This window comes from Crotalus tigris, unplaced genomic scaffold (genome assembly GCF_016545835.1).
Source record: "Crotalus tigris isolate CLP2741 ecotype Arizona unplaced genomic scaffold, ASM1654583v1 scf7180000017622.5263843, whole genome shotgun sequence".
Taxonomy (NCBI): domain Eukaryota; kingdom Metazoa; phylum Chordata; class Lepidosauria; order Squamata; family Viperidae; genus Crotalus; species Crotalus tigris.
In genome coordinates, this window is record NW_024096517.1 from 3,503,533 (window position 1) to 3,520,258 (window position 16,726).

A 16,726-nucleotide genomic window follows, 5' to 3' on the forward strand; every position below is an offset into this window, starting at 1 on the left:
ATTCGCTAATACATATTTCATTCCTAATCCTTTATTCTTTCCTCTAGCCATCGATAAAATAAGTCCCAAGTTTGATAATATTCCGTTTCTTCTTTTTCTTTCAGTCTCATAGTCAATCTGTCCATCTCTGCACATTCTAATATTTTTTTCATTATTTCTTCATCTGCTGGTATTCCTTCATTTTTCTAATGTTGCGCAAATGTAATTCTTGCCGCTGTTGTGACCTGCAAAATCAAATATTGGCTTGGTTTCTTAGTCTTTCTGGCATTATGCCTAATAAAAAAAGTTCAGGTTTAAAATCTACATCTTTTCCCAACATCTTTTCTAGCCAAATTTCGGTTGCTAAGTTGTTAAGTGAGTTTTGCCCCATTTTACGACCTTTCTTGCCACTGTTGTTAAGAGAATCATCACAGTTGTTAAGCTAACAGCACGATTATTAAGTGAATCTGGCTTCCCCCATTGACTTTGTTTGTCGGAAGGTACACCAAAGGGGATCACATGATCCTAGGACACACTGCCACCGTCGTAAATATGAGTCAGTGGCCAAGTGTCTGAATTCTGATTATGTGACCGTGGAGATGCCGTAACAGTCGTAAGTGTGAAACATGGTCGTAAGTGCCTTTTTTCAGGGCTGTTGCAACTTCGAACAGTCAGTAAACAAACTGTTGTAAGTCAAGGAATAACTGTACTCGTTGTTGGGAACACCTTGCAAGGCTGACAATCCTTAGCATCTTCATCCAATCTTTTGCAGCTTCTTTCTTTGAAGATATTTCTCTTTTCTTGTTCTTTATCCTTGCTGCTGATACTTTGTGATCCTGGGGTATTTAACCCAGGCTGAAGGACTCAGAGATAGCTTGTAAGAACTCAGCAGATGCTATTCAGGCTTGGATTTGGGAGAGGGAAGGGCAGGCCAATGTGAGTCATTCATAGAACTTTGTCAAGAAGCTACATAAAAATGTTGAGGTCCCGGTTCTGCACTGCTGCCAGGGGAACTCCGTGGACATATTCATGTTGTCACCAGGAGTTAAGCTGAACTCGAAAGAGACGTGTGAGCCTCTATTATGTTTGGTGAAAACAGGGCACCCAAGGCAAGACCTGGGTGATCTAATTCCTACACACCATGAAATGACATTAAAGGGCTCAAGCCATTTTGGAACAGATTGACACCAGCAGTAGCTTGGCGTCTTGATTGGTTGATTATGTGCCATCAAGTCACTGTTGACTCAGTGACCGAGTAGACGGATTTTCTCCATAAGGTTGGGTTTATGGCTAGAGTAATCATCCGTGCCAACTATAGCAGGGGGATTTGTGAGCAGAAGGCGAATATACAGATATACACGCCAACAAATGATAATGGTGGCTCCAGGCCCTCAATGGAACGTTCTTTTAGATAAGGAAGCAGAGCATTATGGCCAAAGCAAAATGGTCTGTTCAGAGGCAGCTGAGTCTTCCTTGCTAAAATCTAAGACAGGCTTGGAAAGAGTCGGGCTGATGCAGCCGTGGGAAAGACTCTGGAACAAGCAGACGCTTGAATTTTATGGCTGCAAATTGCTTTGCCAAAGACTTTTTGCTCTGTTCTCCACTTTGATCTCTGCATAGCAAAGGAGGATCCCAAGAGAACTCTTCTCTCTTGCTTTAAAGAGGATCTCTTTATTCAAGGGTCAATAAAGCAGCTAAACCAATGGGATTCAACTGGAAAGGGAGCCCTTTATGGACTTTTTTTTCCCCCCTGAAAATGGTCAAAAGTGAACTCGTGATTTGGGGATTTGCTGGTGAAAAGAGTGGTTTATGGGAAGAAGGGATCCACGTGATATAATTTGGGAAGGCAGAAATCATAATACTCATGTTTGTAAGGGCCAAAAGGAATATTGGAAGTAGCTTCTTTAGATTTTTTCCCCCCTCTTTCTCTCTATTTTTCACTTTTCTTCTATCTTTTCGTGTCTTTTTTCTATCTTTTTTCTAAATTTCCCATGTTTCCGCTGTTTTTAATCTTGCATAAAATTATTTTTGAAAAGAAATTATTCCAAAAGAAAGAAAAAGAAAGAGTAAAAAGAAAAAGAAAAAAGAAAGAAAGAAAGAAAGAAAGAAAGAAAGAAAGAAAGAAAGGGAGAGAGAGAGAAGGACAGGCTTTGACACAAATTTTTGTTTAGCTCCGGGTTCACACCTGTCAGGAAAAAGGAAGAGAGAAAGAAAGAGAAAGAAAGAAAGAAAGAAAGAAAGAAAGAAAGAAAAAGAAAAAAGAAAGAAAGAGAAAGAAAGAAAAGAAAGAAATAGATAGATAGAAAGAAAGAAAGAAAGAAAGAAAGAAAGAAAGAAAGAAAGAAAGGGGGAGAGAGAAGGACAGGCTTTGATTGTGAAACTACACAAATTTTTGTTTAGCTCGGGGGTCACACCTGTCAGGAAAAAGGAAGAAAGAAAGAGAAAGAAAGAAAGAAAGAAAGAAAGAAAAAGAAAGAAAAAAGAAAGAAAAAGAAAGAAAGAAAGAAAGAAAGAAAGAAAGAAAGAAAGAAAGAAAGAAAGAAAGAAAAACATATTGTGGTAGGCCTATGTAGAATAGACTTTGCAAATCTGTACTGGCTGTACATGTGTTAAAACAGGAAGATTCCACAGGCTTTCTTCACTTTTACGGGTTGGCTGGCCAAAGAGGTCTCTTCTAAAAAGGTCCGGAGTGGGGTGGGGGGAGAGGATGAGACAACACAAGGCTTCTCCAGTGTCTTCTCCTCCTTCAGATCCTTCTGAGTCAGCAGCTTCAGCTGTTCCCTCAAGTACTTTTCGCCCATCGGCTGCCATGGCAGAGGATTTGCTCCGTGATAAAAATGGAGAGCAGATGCTTTCGGCTGCGCTGCCATCACCTCCAAGAGCTGAATCACACAGGGATAGATTCGCCAGCTAAATGCTTTTTGGAAAGCACTGCAGAAGCAGTGGCACTTGCTGATTTTATGAGGAATTAAAAGCTCGCAGAGACAGGCCCTGGTGTTTAAGTACAGTTCACTCCAACTCACCACCATGCCAAGGGTTAGCTAGGTTTCCAAATTATACAGATAGTCCTCAATTTATAACTCTGTCTTTTGTGTCCGTTCAGAATTACAATGGCACCAAAAAAAGGGACCTAACACCGGTCTTCACACTTAACAATCCTCAAAGCGTCCCCATGGTTGTGTGATTAAAATTTGGGCGCGTGTATTTATGATGATTGCAGTAGGCTGGGGTCATAAGATGGCCGTTGGCGATCTTCTCAACAAGCAAAGGATTCTGTTCTTCCATCGCCTCCTTAAAGTCTTCCTCTTTTTAAAATCTTAGGCCAGTGATGGCGAACCTTTTAGAGACCGAGGGCCCAAACTGCAATCCAAAACCCACTTATGCATTGTCGAGTGCCTGGTGGGTGTGGCCCATTGGCTGGGCATGGCTGCGGTGGTAACGGCAGACTGGATGGGACTAAAAAGTTCAATCAATCAATTCTAATTTTGCAAGATCTTTTTTTTTTCCCGGCAAGAAGTTGAAATTGACTGATTGAACCTTTTTTTCTTTTTTTGCACACGGCGGCGGAGGCCTAAAGCGAAAAGGTTTTATAAAACCCAGCTGAAGGCCTAGGACTGGGGCGACGGCGCGCGCGCCCACAGAGAGGGCTCTGAGTGCTGCCTCTGGCACCCGTGCTATAAGTTCACCACCACTGTCTTAGACACTCCATTTTCCAGCAGAGATCTGCACTCAAGTGTGTTTGTGTGTGTGTGTGTGCAGGCATGTGTGTGTGTGTGTGTGTGTGTGTGTGTGTGTGTGCATACAGGTAATCCTTAACTTACGACTATTCATTTAGTGACTGTTGAAGTTATGATAATACTGAAAAAAGTGTTTCTCGTAAACACAACTGTGGCAGCATCCCCACGGTCAGGTGATCAAAATTCGGAGACTCTGCAACTGACTCGTATTTATGACAGTTGCAGCATCCCGGGGGTGGTGGTGGTGGTGGTCATGTGACCCCCTTTTTTTGACCTTCTGACAAGCAAAGTCAATGGGGGAAGGCAGATTCACTGAATAGCCGGGTTACTAACTTATCAACTGCGGCGATTCACTTAATAACTGTGGCGAGACAGTTGCCACTGTCTTGGTTAGTACTGGAAACGTGGAGCTGACTTATGCTCGTAAGTCAAGGACTCCCTGTATGTGAAGCAAAGCCATGATGGTTTAACCTGATGCATGTTAGAAAAAGGATGGGTCTTGAATCACCCCTGCGGGCAGCCACCATTCCTGACTACGTTCCTCTCCCTGCATGCATTGTAATTTTTTTTTTATCATTCAAAATTGGGGTTTGGCCCTGGTTCCAAGCAAAAACTAATCAGATCTGGAGCAGTTTCATCTACCTGTTTTAAACTTTGCCAATGCATTAGCGGCTCCAGCTTTGCAGAAGGATGCAGCTGTCAAGGGGACCGAGTTAGTAACGGCAAGGAAACCAGCCCCGTGGGCTTTCTTGGCAGGTGTGATATTAAATTCCCCCAACGGTTTCTGAAATTGGCTTGTGAAGCTCGGGCGTCTTTATTCCCCTGTTGCTCAACCTGCGCAACTTTTGAGACGTGTGGACTTCAGCCTCTCCCCACAATTCCCCAGCCAGCACAGGGGAAGGGGGAACTGGGGAGCTGGGGACTTCTGGCAGGTTGAAGCTCCACACATCTCCAAAGTTGCCGGAAGTTGAGACAGGATGCCAAAGCTAAAAAAACACCCGGGAAAAGATACGAAGCAAGCAAAACAGCTTAGAAAATACATTTCTAGGAAGTTGCTTGTTTACTTCGGACTCCAAAATGCAGTAACGCAGAGTTCACGACCGTAAAAACGCCGTGGTTTTGCTTTCGTGCCGTTCAAGCTAAGTTAACTTTGTATACATTATGGAAACGAGAGAATAGACCAATGGTTCTCAACCTGTGGGTCGGGACCCCATTTGGGGTCGAACGACCATTTCACGGGGGTCGCCAAACAACACAGTCCGCCATTTTTTCACCCCTTTTCCTTAGCTGTGCTACTCCCTTTTATTCTATTGGCTTTTGAAAGCCAATAGAATAGACTCTCTTGAATAGAGTCTAATTCTATTGGCTTTCAAAAGCCAATAGGAATTGTCCAGGCTGTCTCTGCCCTGCTGAGCCCACCAAAAGTCCCATTCTGCAAATGGTGCTGCACCAGTTGAGTAGTCCTCGACTTACGACCGGTTGGGGGTCGCAGCATTAAAAAGGTTGAGAACCACTGGAATAGACAATGTGGCCTTTTGTGGTGTTTTTTTTTTTTTTTAAAGGCCTTTTATCGACATTGGATCCACATGTCTAGCCTCGCAATTACCGGTGATATTTAGTCCTCTTCTAGATGCAATACATGCCCAGGAAATGGCAGCCCATAATAACAGTCTTCTTAAAGCCCAACCTCCACCCTATAATATTAGCAGCGTTGTATTTTTTTTGCCTGGAAGTCAGCCTCGGCTCCTGGAAATCTTTCCTCGACTTAACGACCTCGAATGGAGCCCAAAATTTTGCTTGCCCTGCGAGCGATTTTGCCCCATGTTACGACTTTCCTTGCCATAGTTGTTAAGTGAACCTGGCTTCCCCGTTGACTTTGCTTGTCAGAAAGCCACAAAAGGGGATCACGTGACCCCGGGACGCTGCAACCGTCGTAAGTACGTGCCAGTTGCCAAGCGTCTGAATTTTGATCACGTGATCACCAGCTGTAAGTGTGAAAACTGATCCTAGGTCCCTTTTTTTTGGGTGTTGTTGTAACTTTAAACAGTCACTAAATGAACTGTTGTAAGTCAAGGATTGCCTGTATTTCTTGTCTGGAACACCTCGTAATGTTGACAGTCCTTTAAGCCTTATCTTCTTTGTCCAATCTTTTGCTGCTTCTTTCTTTGAAGATATTTGTGTTTCAGAGAAAGATGCTTTTCTGGAAAATTGCACATATAACTACTCTCTTTCTGACGTCCTGTGACTTCAAGTCCTCGCCTCCTTGGATCCCACGTGTTAAAAAAAAAAAACAGAGCTTCCTACTCTGTCGAATGGGCAAAAGATGAAACAGGGCGTTGAAAAGCCTAGCATTTGTTCCAACACAAGTAAAGAGCCACAAAACTATCTCCAATTATCCTCCACCTATTCGGCAGCCCCAAATGTGGATGCTGGCCACTGAATCTTTGCTTATCCTTCTCAGCAAGCAGCCAAGCTCTTTGCCGCATTGTGAGGGAATTAATGGAATAAGCTGAAAAACTGTAATGGCTTTTTACTAGCCTGCTCAGATATTTCTAAAACCCGGTTAAAACAAGGATGTGAATATAGCCGCATACATATTTAAACATGCTAATTGGGGTATTCATAACTAGTCTAGAACAGTTGTTTTCATGGTGGTAAACCTGCCGGCAATTTACGGGCTTCTAAAAATACATTTACTGAACCGGTTTACAGGAATCTGATGACCTTGAGTGGCTCTGGATTTCAACTCCCAATGTTCCCCAATCAGCATAGCTCTCGATATTGTAGTTCCAGCAGTTGGAAGGCACAAGGATGTGTGTGTGTGTGTGTGTGTGTGTGTGTGTGTGCGTGCGCGCGCGTGCACACAAGGGTACAAAACCTGGAAGACCTACCCTGGCTAATAATTAAAATGGGATTAAAGAGAGGAATTCCCGCATTTTGCACCAGCATCCCTGTATAGGGGAAGCGTTCCGTATTTCTACCGCAGTTAAAAAGTGCCCCTTTCTCCTTTGCTCGTCCGCAATCTACAATGTGCATGTCAAGCCATTTAAAACATTTAAATATATTATGGAAAGGTGTTCAATTATTTAGAAGATCATTAAAACGTGCGGTGAAGAAGTGAGGCCAAGCCAGGCGAATGATCGCAGGCGGAAAAGGAACAGCACAAAACTCCCCTCCTATTCATTAGGAGGAATATTCCCAGCGTGAGCATATCAACAACACCGACATCCTCTCTCTGGCTGATTAATGGCTGAATGTGAGAAGCAGCTGCCTGGGGGAGCAGGGGGGGGGTCACTGCAAGGCCATGGCTGGTTCACACGTGCCTGAAGTGCATTAATGCTTATTGAACAAAACAGATCAATTTGTGGAAAGGCAAAATACCTGGGACCCATCCACAGAAAGTCTCTGCCTTTTTCGGGGGGGGGGGGAGGGAGGTCCTTGTAGGGTGTCCTTGTAGGGTGTCCAGTGCTACACAAATATTTATACTTGTCTCTGATAGAGGAGAATGTTTATAGGTCAAGCTTGAAATGAAAGGTCCTTGGTGCTCTCTGAGCTTGGTGGTTTTCTTGCAAACGTTTCATGACCCAACTAGGTAACATCATCAGGGATAGAAGGAAATGAGGTTTGCAGAGAGGAGGAGGAGGAAGAGGAGGAGGAGAAGGAGAAGAACTAGAACTGTGGGGTCCTTGGTGCTCTCTAAGCTTGGTTGTTTTCTTGCAGACGTTTCATGACCCAACTAGGTAACATCATCAGGAATAGAAGGGAATGAGGTTTGCAGAGAGGAGGAGGAGGAGGAGGAGGAGGAGGAGGAGGAGGAGGAGGAGGAGAACTAGAACTGCGGGGTCCTTGGTGCTCTCTGAGCTTAGCTGTTTTCTTGCAGATATTTCATGACCCAACTAGGTAACATCATCAGGGATAGAAGGGAATGAGGTTTGCAGAGAGGAGGAGGAGGAGGAGGAGGAGGCGGCGGAGGAGGAGGACTGTGGGGTCCTTGGTGCTCTCTGAGCTTGGTGGTTTTCTTGCAGACGTTTCATGACCCAACTAGGTAACATCATCAGGGCACCATCATACTTGAAATAAGGCAGCCTTACAAGACCACTCGTATTTAATTTACTATCACACAAAATAGGCAACGATCTATTTTGCAATGACCAAGTCACAATAGCTAAGCTCTCCAGCAGCACTGAGCTGGACGAAGCAAAATGTATTGCTAGTTTAGCAAATGGTGCAACGCAGGTCTAAGGCTGGATTCAAACATGATACTAAACCATGGATCGCTGTCAAGCAGCAGACAGTGGCTGGCTTTATGCAACAAGCAAGCCCAAATTATACAAGACACATTGTGATTCAGTACATAGGACGAGAGCTGGGTTCGTACATCATGCTAAACCTTAAATCGTGACATACAGAACGTTTTGATTGAATCACCTTATGATTTAGCCCTTTGGATGAACCAAGACTCCTGTGATCCAGGACAAACCAAGGACTGCATGGGTGAACCTCTCTTACCTGCGTCAGCAATGAACAAAAGTTTGCGATGCCAGCTTTTCAGTGTCTCCTCCTTTTCCTTAATTTTGAATTCTTGATTTCTTTAAATAAACCTCCATTTGAAGCAGCAATCATATCGATGACCCAGATTTAGCCAATAACTTCCCTGCAATGGATTTAACTGCGCCCAACATATTTGCTCGCTGGCCAACACGAAAATATAATCTCGTCCTGTTTCTGAGAGGCTTATTGCAATGAAATTGAATTGCAACGTCTATTTCACCGTCGGTGAATAATAAAAGCCTTTATGAGGCTCATTTCCAAAGTCGAGGCTTGACACAGGTAGCAAAATGCTAAGGGCTGCCTTGAAGAGCATCACTAATATTGGAGGTAAAGGATATTCCAATCAGGACAGGTTCAAATTCATAGCCTTCTCACAGTAGAAGAAAAATACAAACAAGAATCCTAATTCCACTGGAAAAGGGTGGGGAGGGGGCTTCTGCATAATGCGGTCCTCGATTTGCAACTGTTCATTTAGTGACCGTTCAAAATTACAATGTCACTGAAAACAGTGACTTACGACCATTTTTCACATGAGGCTGCAGATCCCCACGGTCATATGATCAGAATTCGGATGCTTGGGAACTGACTTCATATTTATGACAGTTTATGACTCATATTTATGACAACTGCAGTGATCCACTTAACAAGGGGGCTTCCATCCAGCCTGGTTCAGAGCAGCTGGCCAACTTTGGCTAATAACAAGAAGCTAAGGAAAGGATACCCCTTTGCTGAGGAACAGTGTGTGGTATGTGTTAGATGTAGCTGCACTGATGGGTCACCAGTCAGTTTCTCTGCTTAGTGCAAACTTGAATAAAATGTTCATTGTGTCCAAGCAGCTTTCACGTAGAAGTTTGATATTCTAAACATTCAGTCTTGAAATTCTTCTCGGTCAGAATGACTCGTGTCTTGGTTTCCAGTTGCAATTTGTAAAGCATCCAGCAGAAATTAGTCTGCACGGATCACTCTGTTATAGGCCATCTGCAACTTACAAACATTCATTTAGCATATCTGGTTGTGTATCCTAGCTGGTCTACCTCATAAGGTTGACAGTGCCGCCCAGAGCTTTTTGTTTCATTGAGGAAGCCAAGTGAGTTGTGTTGCAGATGCTAATTTTCAAGCCATGGTTTATGGTCTAAGACAGTGGTTCTTAACCTTTTTGAAAGAATCGCCCCCTTGAGCCAATGAGAAAGTTGTCATCGCCCCCTCCCCCAACATAACCTCTCAATCATAACATAGGAAACAGTTCTTCAATTTATGCAAACACTTTTTTATTTTCTTTAAAATTGTCATCAGGACATATCAATGCAAATAATTTATTTCCAGTCTTTTTCCCATATCTCAACTGTTTGAAAAACTTTGGTGCCACCCTTCACTTTATTCCCAAACTTCGTGATATATGTATTTTATTATTATCTTATTTATTCAAGACACTTAAATGTAATGACCACTGAAAACAAAATTCAATTGCAAGAAACTAAAATGCCCGAAAAGAAAAACAGTAACATTTAATGATTGAATTACAAGTGAAATTTAAGACGCAAAAAGAAATATAAAAAGGGTAGAGGCTGCTGCGCAACGCGCATGAAGATAAGCGATGCGTCTTCACACATGTACGGCGTTCTGTACTGAAGCTAGCTGGAGGAGCATTTGAAAAAACAATTCAACCCACTAATAGCGAGCGATCTGATGTTTTTGTACGACAGATATACAGTGATTCACTGTACGAAAAAGTCTCAAAAGTGTCCCCAAAACTTCTCGCTCCATCGCCCCCATATCGCCCCTTTTTCGTTCCATCACCCCCCTGAAAAATGAAATTGCCCCCTGGGGGGCAATATCGCCCAGGTTAAGAACCACTGGTCTAAGACTCAAACTGGGCAAGAGACCTGTTGAAGTAACACAAAGGCAAGTGGGTTACTGTTATGGATTGCAACCTTAAAAGGCATCCTTCTGAAGCCCAGTGTCCTCCTAACACTGTAGACTCAATCTGAACTAAAGGCTGGTGGTCCACACATTTGAAAGGCTGCCCTACAAATGTTGGCTTGCAAAGATCCCTTGATACCTTTCTCAGTGATGCTTAGAACCCACAATATCCACCCGGGATACGAAATATTTCTCCTTTAGAAATATACTTCGTTGTGTTTACATATTCCATCTCATCTCTTTCAAGCTGCAACCCTGCCTTTGATGCTCCGAAGCCCTCTAAAGCTTTAATTACCTATTTGAAAGAAAAGTCTTTGCTAGGTAATGAGGTTAATATATACATCTTCAGTCTCTCTCCTCTCAAAGCCTGTTCTGGGGTATGTGGGGTACGTCCTTTGCCATGGTAGAGCTATTTGCAAGGGCTAGCTCAGTTTACTTATTGCTTTGCCAAAGAAACATCCAGAGCAGTGGTTCTCAACCTGTGGGTCGGGACCCCATTTGGGGTCAAACGACCATTTCACGGGGGTCGCCAAACAAGGCTGTCCGCCATTTTTTCCCCCTTTTCTTTGGCCATGCCCCTGGCACCCGGTGATGTATAAGTGGTTGGGGGTCACCACAACATGGGGAACTGTATTATGGGGTCGCGGCATTAGAAAGGTTGAGAACCACTGATCCAGAGGCTTTCAAAAGAAAGCAAAAGGAAGATTTCTTATAAGCCAGCAGTCCCCAATCTTTCCGGCTCCATAGACCCCCAGTGGAGCTGGGGAAGGGGATGGTTTTGTGTATGCAACCTAATGCAGAACATGTTCAAATGTATTTTTGCATACTTGCCCACTGCTTGTGTGACCCAGTTTCAATGGGTCCACTGGTATAACGGTCCACTGACCGGGAATTGGGGATCCCTGCTATAAGCCATCTACGGTGTGTTCTCAAGCCATTTATAGTGTTTATCATTATTAATCAGAGATTTTAATTAAGGTTTTAGAATTAAGTTGGGTTTTTCCCCCCCTCTATCAGGGATTCGCTTTTTCCGTTGTAATTTCAAACAGTTGTTAAAATCAATGGTCGTTGAGTGGAGGACTACCTGCCATACCCCACAGCAGGCAGCAGGTGGCAGCATCTGGCTTATCTTGCTTGAGCTCGGAAGCAAAGCTGGAGGAAGACTGGATGGTCCCTGGACTGGAGACCACAAAGAAATCTCTGGGTTGCAAAGTAGGGCAAAGAACCTGGCTATCGTGACCAGGAAAGCGACCCTCATGGAAAGCTGAACATAAATGACTTTACAGTTTTTTTAAAGATGGCAATGCTTTTTTTTTTTTTTTTTGAAGTCTAATTCTCCTGCAGGGAATCACCAGTTATTGGCAAATAACCCGCCAGCAGCTGCCAGCATCCTCCCCCCCTCCCCTTTTTGGGCATCTGCTGGTCTCGTTTTTGCAGCTGGCCCGTCCACCCTTACAAACACAGAGGGTCGCTACGACCTTAAACCCAAGGTCAGCAAGGGTCAGGTGAACTCGCAGTGAGAGAGAGAGGGAGGGGGAGGGAGGGAGAGAGAGAGACAGAGAGAGAGAGGGAGGGAGGGAGGGAGGGAGGGAGAGAGAGAGAAAGAGAGGGAGAGAGAGACACACACACACACAGAGAGAGAGAGACAGAGAGAGAGAGGGAGGGAGGGAGGGAGGGAGAGAGAGAGAAAGAGAGGGAGAGAGAGACACACACACACAGAGAGAGAGACAAAGAGAGAGGGAGGGAGGGAGAGAGAGGGAGGGAGGGAGAGAGAGAGAGAGAGAGAGAGAGAGAGAGAAGAAAGAGAGAGAAGATGCGGTGATCCAGAGGAGAAAAAGCGGGCAAAAAGCGTTCGAAGCGGCTGCTTCCAAAGGACAGGCAAAGTCCTTGCCAGGACCCGCCGCCGCCGTCGCCGCCCCTCCTTGTAACTTAAAGCAGAAAGCTTGTCCCCGGCCCCCTTTAGAGACCCTCCGGAGGGGTCTTGGGGGTCCCCGGGCCGTTTTTCCCCCTCCTGCTCCCGGGAAAGCGCTGCAGCGGGCTCCTGCCCTTCCATCTCCTCCCAGGGGAGGGGGCGCCATCCGCAAGCCGGGGATGGCGCGCTCCGGCCCCGCGCGGGAGATGCGCCTCGCGCCTTCCGAGCCTGGAAGGCTCTCCAGCCGAGAGGCGGGCAAGGCGGCGGCGGCGGCGGCGGAGGAGGCGCGGCTCCGGCTCCTTCCTGCCTTTCTCCTCCCCTCGCCCGGGCCGGCCGCGCCTCCTCCCTGCCTCCCTCCCTCCCTCCTCTTCCTCCTCCTCCTCCTCTTCCTCCTCCCCCCGTCTCTCTCCTCCCTCGCAGCCTCCCGACCGGCCGACAGCTCCCCGGCGTTCAGCCTTCGCCGCCGCCACCGGCGCCGGCTCCTCCTCTTCGAGCCTCGGAACAAGATGACAGGCGGGCGGCGGCGCTGGGGCCGGCGGTGGCGGCGCGGAGGCTCCTCGCTCCGGCTGGTGAGTCGGACGGAGGGGTGGGGGGGGTGGAAGAGGTCGCGGGAGAGCCGGAGGGGGGGGGGTTGCGGCCAGCGCCCCGTGGAAGGGACCCCTCCCCACTCTCCGGAGACGGCTTTTGCGCCCCCGGGGGCTCCGGGGGGGGGAGAAGCCGGCTTGAGCTGGGGGGGGGGTCTTCCACTGGGACAGAGGCGAGGTGGGCTTTGCTGCAAGTGGGGGGGGAGAGTGGGTGGGTGGGTGGGCTTATTTTTTTGGGGGGGGGGTGCTGGGCTCCCCGGGGCCGGGCCAAGGGAAGGCCAGGGTTAAGAGGGCAGAGCTGGGGGAAGAAAGGCGCGCGGGGAGAGTGGGTGGGTGGGTGAGTGGGGTTTTTTTTGGGGGGGGGGGGTTGCTGGTCTCCCCGGGGCCGGGCCAAGGGAAGGCCAGGGCTAAAAGGGCAGAGCTGCGGGAAGAAAGGCGCGCGGGGGCCGGCCAGGGAAGGGCGAGAGCAGGAGGGTCACATGCCCGGCGCTTGGCCCTTCTCCCTCCGCCGCCTTTTCCGGAAGGTGCGCAACTCGAGTGGCATTTGCTGGCGCGGAGGGAGGGGAGAGGAGCGCAGGGGAGCAGCGCGCAAAATGGGCGCCCGTCCGTCCCCCCCCACTCCACATATCCTTTCCCCGGCCCGCGGGCGCAGCATCTCTGCGCCCTCTTTTCCGCCTGGCTCTGCGCCTCGCCCGGTCGCCGAGGGGCTGCCCGAAAGTTCAGCTGGGTCGCGCCTCTTGCACTGCCCTGGGAAGCCCCGCCGGGTGGACGGAAGGGTTGCGGGGGCGCCGAGACCCGGGCGAGCCCTGCGCGGCCCCCCTCCCGCCCGTAGCCCGGCTGGTCTTGCGGTCCCCCCCAACTCCACCCTTCGTCCCCCGAGGTGGCGGGCTCGGCGCCCCCCCCCTTGCGGAAGGCTGGGAGTCGCTGCCGGGCGGAGCGGAGCCTGAGAAAATGCCAGTCGAGACAAGTTCTTCTCTCTCTCTCTCCCAGGTGTGACTGCCGGCCTGAACGGCTGAGTTGGGAAAGACAGAAGCGGCCGGTGTGTAGTTAGGGCTCTCTCCTTCTCCTCTTCCTCCTCCGGCGTTTAAGAGAGTCGCGGTTTGTTTAATTGCGAAGCTCCAGCTTAGCGCTGCTTGCAAGGTCTCTTCTCTCCGGAGGAAGAGGCATTGCATGCCAGTGGGCTGCCAGCAACATGTGGCGTGTGCTTCCTCCTCCTCCTCCTCCTCCAACAGGCCCTGGAATTGCAGTGCTAACCATCTGGAATTGGCACTCTGATGCCTGTCCCCCCCCTCCTTTTTTGTTTTGCAAGTTCCCAGTTGGGTCAGCAGCACCGTTTGGTCCTTAAGGGGGCTTTCTCTTCTCCTGGAGATCAGGTAGAGTGCCCCCTCCCACAGGGATGCTCTTGGGGGGGGGGTTACACAGGAAAGTAGAGATCAGGATGAAAGCAATTGCGCCGGACAGGTGTGGCAGCTGTGGGCAATTAATCCCTTTATGGGGCTGGCCTGGTCTTGCCAAGAAAATTTAGCCGTGATGTTTGTTGCTGGTGTTAACACCCTCCTGGGGCTTTTTTTGGGGGGGGGGGAATTGAGAACCTTGCAAAAGTGGGGAGCTTTCTGAGGTTCTCCAAAGAATGACGTCCCCTTTCACCAGTATATCAGGCTAGTTACTCGGTTTATCTTCCGCTGGGCTCTTCCAGGATAGGGTATTTTTAACTGTGCTTGCAGCTTGGGCGGGCATGGTTGACTTCTGGATAATTGAAACTGAGAAGCCCTAGCAAAAGATTTGGATTGTGGGATCTGGTTCTTGCCTGTTGAAGTCAAAATAAATAACAGGAAGGTGGAGAAAAGGCAAGCTTGTTTTAACGTTTGGGACAACTGGTTCCTGCTTGCATCACCCTTGACAGCTTTATGTCAAGAGTGGAGTGAGGTTGGTCATCCTCTCTTACAGCCTCATCTCCACCTCTGATTCTCTGCTTTGACCACCTTGCCTAGCAGAAAAAGCAGGCCAGGATCACTTGAGGCCAAAGGCCAGCTGATGCCCCAAGGCAGTTAGGCCCCCATCCTTCCATGCTAGGATGGTACCCTAAAGGCCGTTTCAACCGCTGGAGGCCATTTCTGCAGACAGACTTTGAAAAGGGTGGCTAAGCTCCCAACAGTGTCATGCCGAGATTTCACAGTTGTTTATTGTGGGAGTAAAATGCTTTTAACACCTCTCCTTTTGATACTCAAACAGGAGGGGAGGCTAGTTGTCACTTCTGCCTGGTTTCCTAGGGGGTGTCAGGGCAATTAAGAGTTGTGTGTGGGAACCACCTCAAGTGGCAAAGATGATTTTTTTGGGTGAAGCAAGGCAGGGATTGAGAAACAGCTTCCTCAAGAAAGTATCTTGTGAAGTGAGAGAGCCGCTTAAGCATTTAAGGCAAGAGTTGTGTTGCAAATGCAAGGTTGTTTGTTGTTATTTTTTAATAACAACTCCAAGGAGTGAAACGGAGTATCTAACTCCACCCTTATGCTCCCATTGATTGTTCAATGGGGTGGTTGACAGCTAAGCGTCTGTTCATGCCCTTGTTTGTTTGTAGGTATGTATTTTTATCTCGCCTTTGTTGTTTTTATAAATAACTCAAAGTGGCAAACATACATAATACTCCTTCCTCTTGTTTTCCTTATAACAAGAACCCTGTAAGGTGGGTTGGGCTGAGAGAGAGAGAGAGAGAGAGAGAGAGAGAGAGATTCAGAGAGAAAAATACAGAGATTGAGAGAGAAAGAGATTGAGAGAGAGATATTGAGATACAGAGAGAGAAAGACAGAGATATTCAGAGAGAAAAATACACAGAGAGAGAGACAGAGACAGAGATAGATAGATAGATAGAGAGAGAGAGAGAGAGAGAGAGAGAGAGAGAGAGAGAGAGAGAGAGAGAGAGAGACTGGCCTAAAGTCACCCAGCTAGCTTTCATAAAGGCGGGACTAGAACTCACTGTCTCCCGGTGATTGGCTCAAAGTCACCCAACCAGTTTTCAAGCTTAAGGCAGGACTAGAACTCACTGTCTCCCGGTGATTGGCTCAAAGTCACCCAACCAGTTTTCAAGCTTAAGGCAGGACTAGAACTCACTATATCCTGGTGATTGGCCCAAAGTCACCCAGCTGGCTTTCGGGCCTAAAGCAGAACTAGAATTCACCATCTCCTGGTGTGTCCCAAAGGCAGGACTAGAACCCTCAGAACTCCTGATTTTTAGCGTACTGCCCTAACCAGTAGACAAGGGGAAGGCCACCTGGGCTCTTTTATGACTCGTGGACTTCAACTCCCAGAATTCCTGAGCCAGCCACGCTGAGGGGACAGGGAGAGGTTTCCAAGCTGAGCCATGCTGGCTGAGGAATTCTGGGAGTTGAAGTCCATGAGTCATAAAAGAGCCAAGGTTGCCTACCCCTGCGCTAGACCAAGTCCTCCCTACTTCTCCTTGCCTGCCTGTGTCTTGCAACAGGCACAACGTCTTTGGCACACTGATGGCCATCCAGCAGCTTGTAATTTAGAGGGCAGGGATGGCAGATGGGGCAGCCTGCCTATTTTAGCTTGGCAGCGGCATGCCCAGCTCAAGGACAGACAATTTGGCAGGAAAGCCGGATGCTTTCCCGTTTTCCTGGGGGAAGCTCTTGGATTGCTTTGAAGGAGGGGGGGTGTTTAAGGGGGAAGATTTGAATTATTCCAGGTGAGGGAGCGCCAGTAATATTGACAAGCCTCCGGCAAGATTTCCTGATGATTCCCTTTGCGCCGGGGTTTAGAGGAGCTGAATTTTTCAGGAGAAAATAATGCTTTTGATAGTGGCGTTTATCTGAAAGGACGGATACTTTGCTTCCCCCTAATAACTTATCTTGAAGGCGAGAAGGGTGTCTTTAGTTCATAGTACAGTAATAAAAGCAAATGAGGGTGGTTTTTTCCCCCCTGACTAATCTTACTTTGAAGAGGAAGGAACGGCCCTAAATCTGGGGTCAACTTCTTTTAGGGTAAATCTGAGCACATGCTGTCAAAACTTTCATTTTCTGCTGATGACT

The 16,726-nt window shown here is 47.6% G+C and overlaps 1 protein-coding gene across 2 annotated transcripts in view; it reads left to right on the plus strand.

The window, feature by feature from the left end:
- The first annotated feature begins 12,500 nt into the window (after positions 1 to 12,500).
- MID2 (midline 2) overlaps positions 12,501 to 16,726 on the plus strand; it is a 137,518-nt gene continuing 133,292 nt past the window's right edge. For both annotated transcript variants that reach the window (XM_039331121.1, XM_039331115.1), the window contains exon 1: positions 12,501 to 12,668. The gene's annotated coding sequence lies outside the window, so the exon portion shown is untranslated. The remainder of the gene's footprint in view (positions 12,669 to 16,726) is intronic.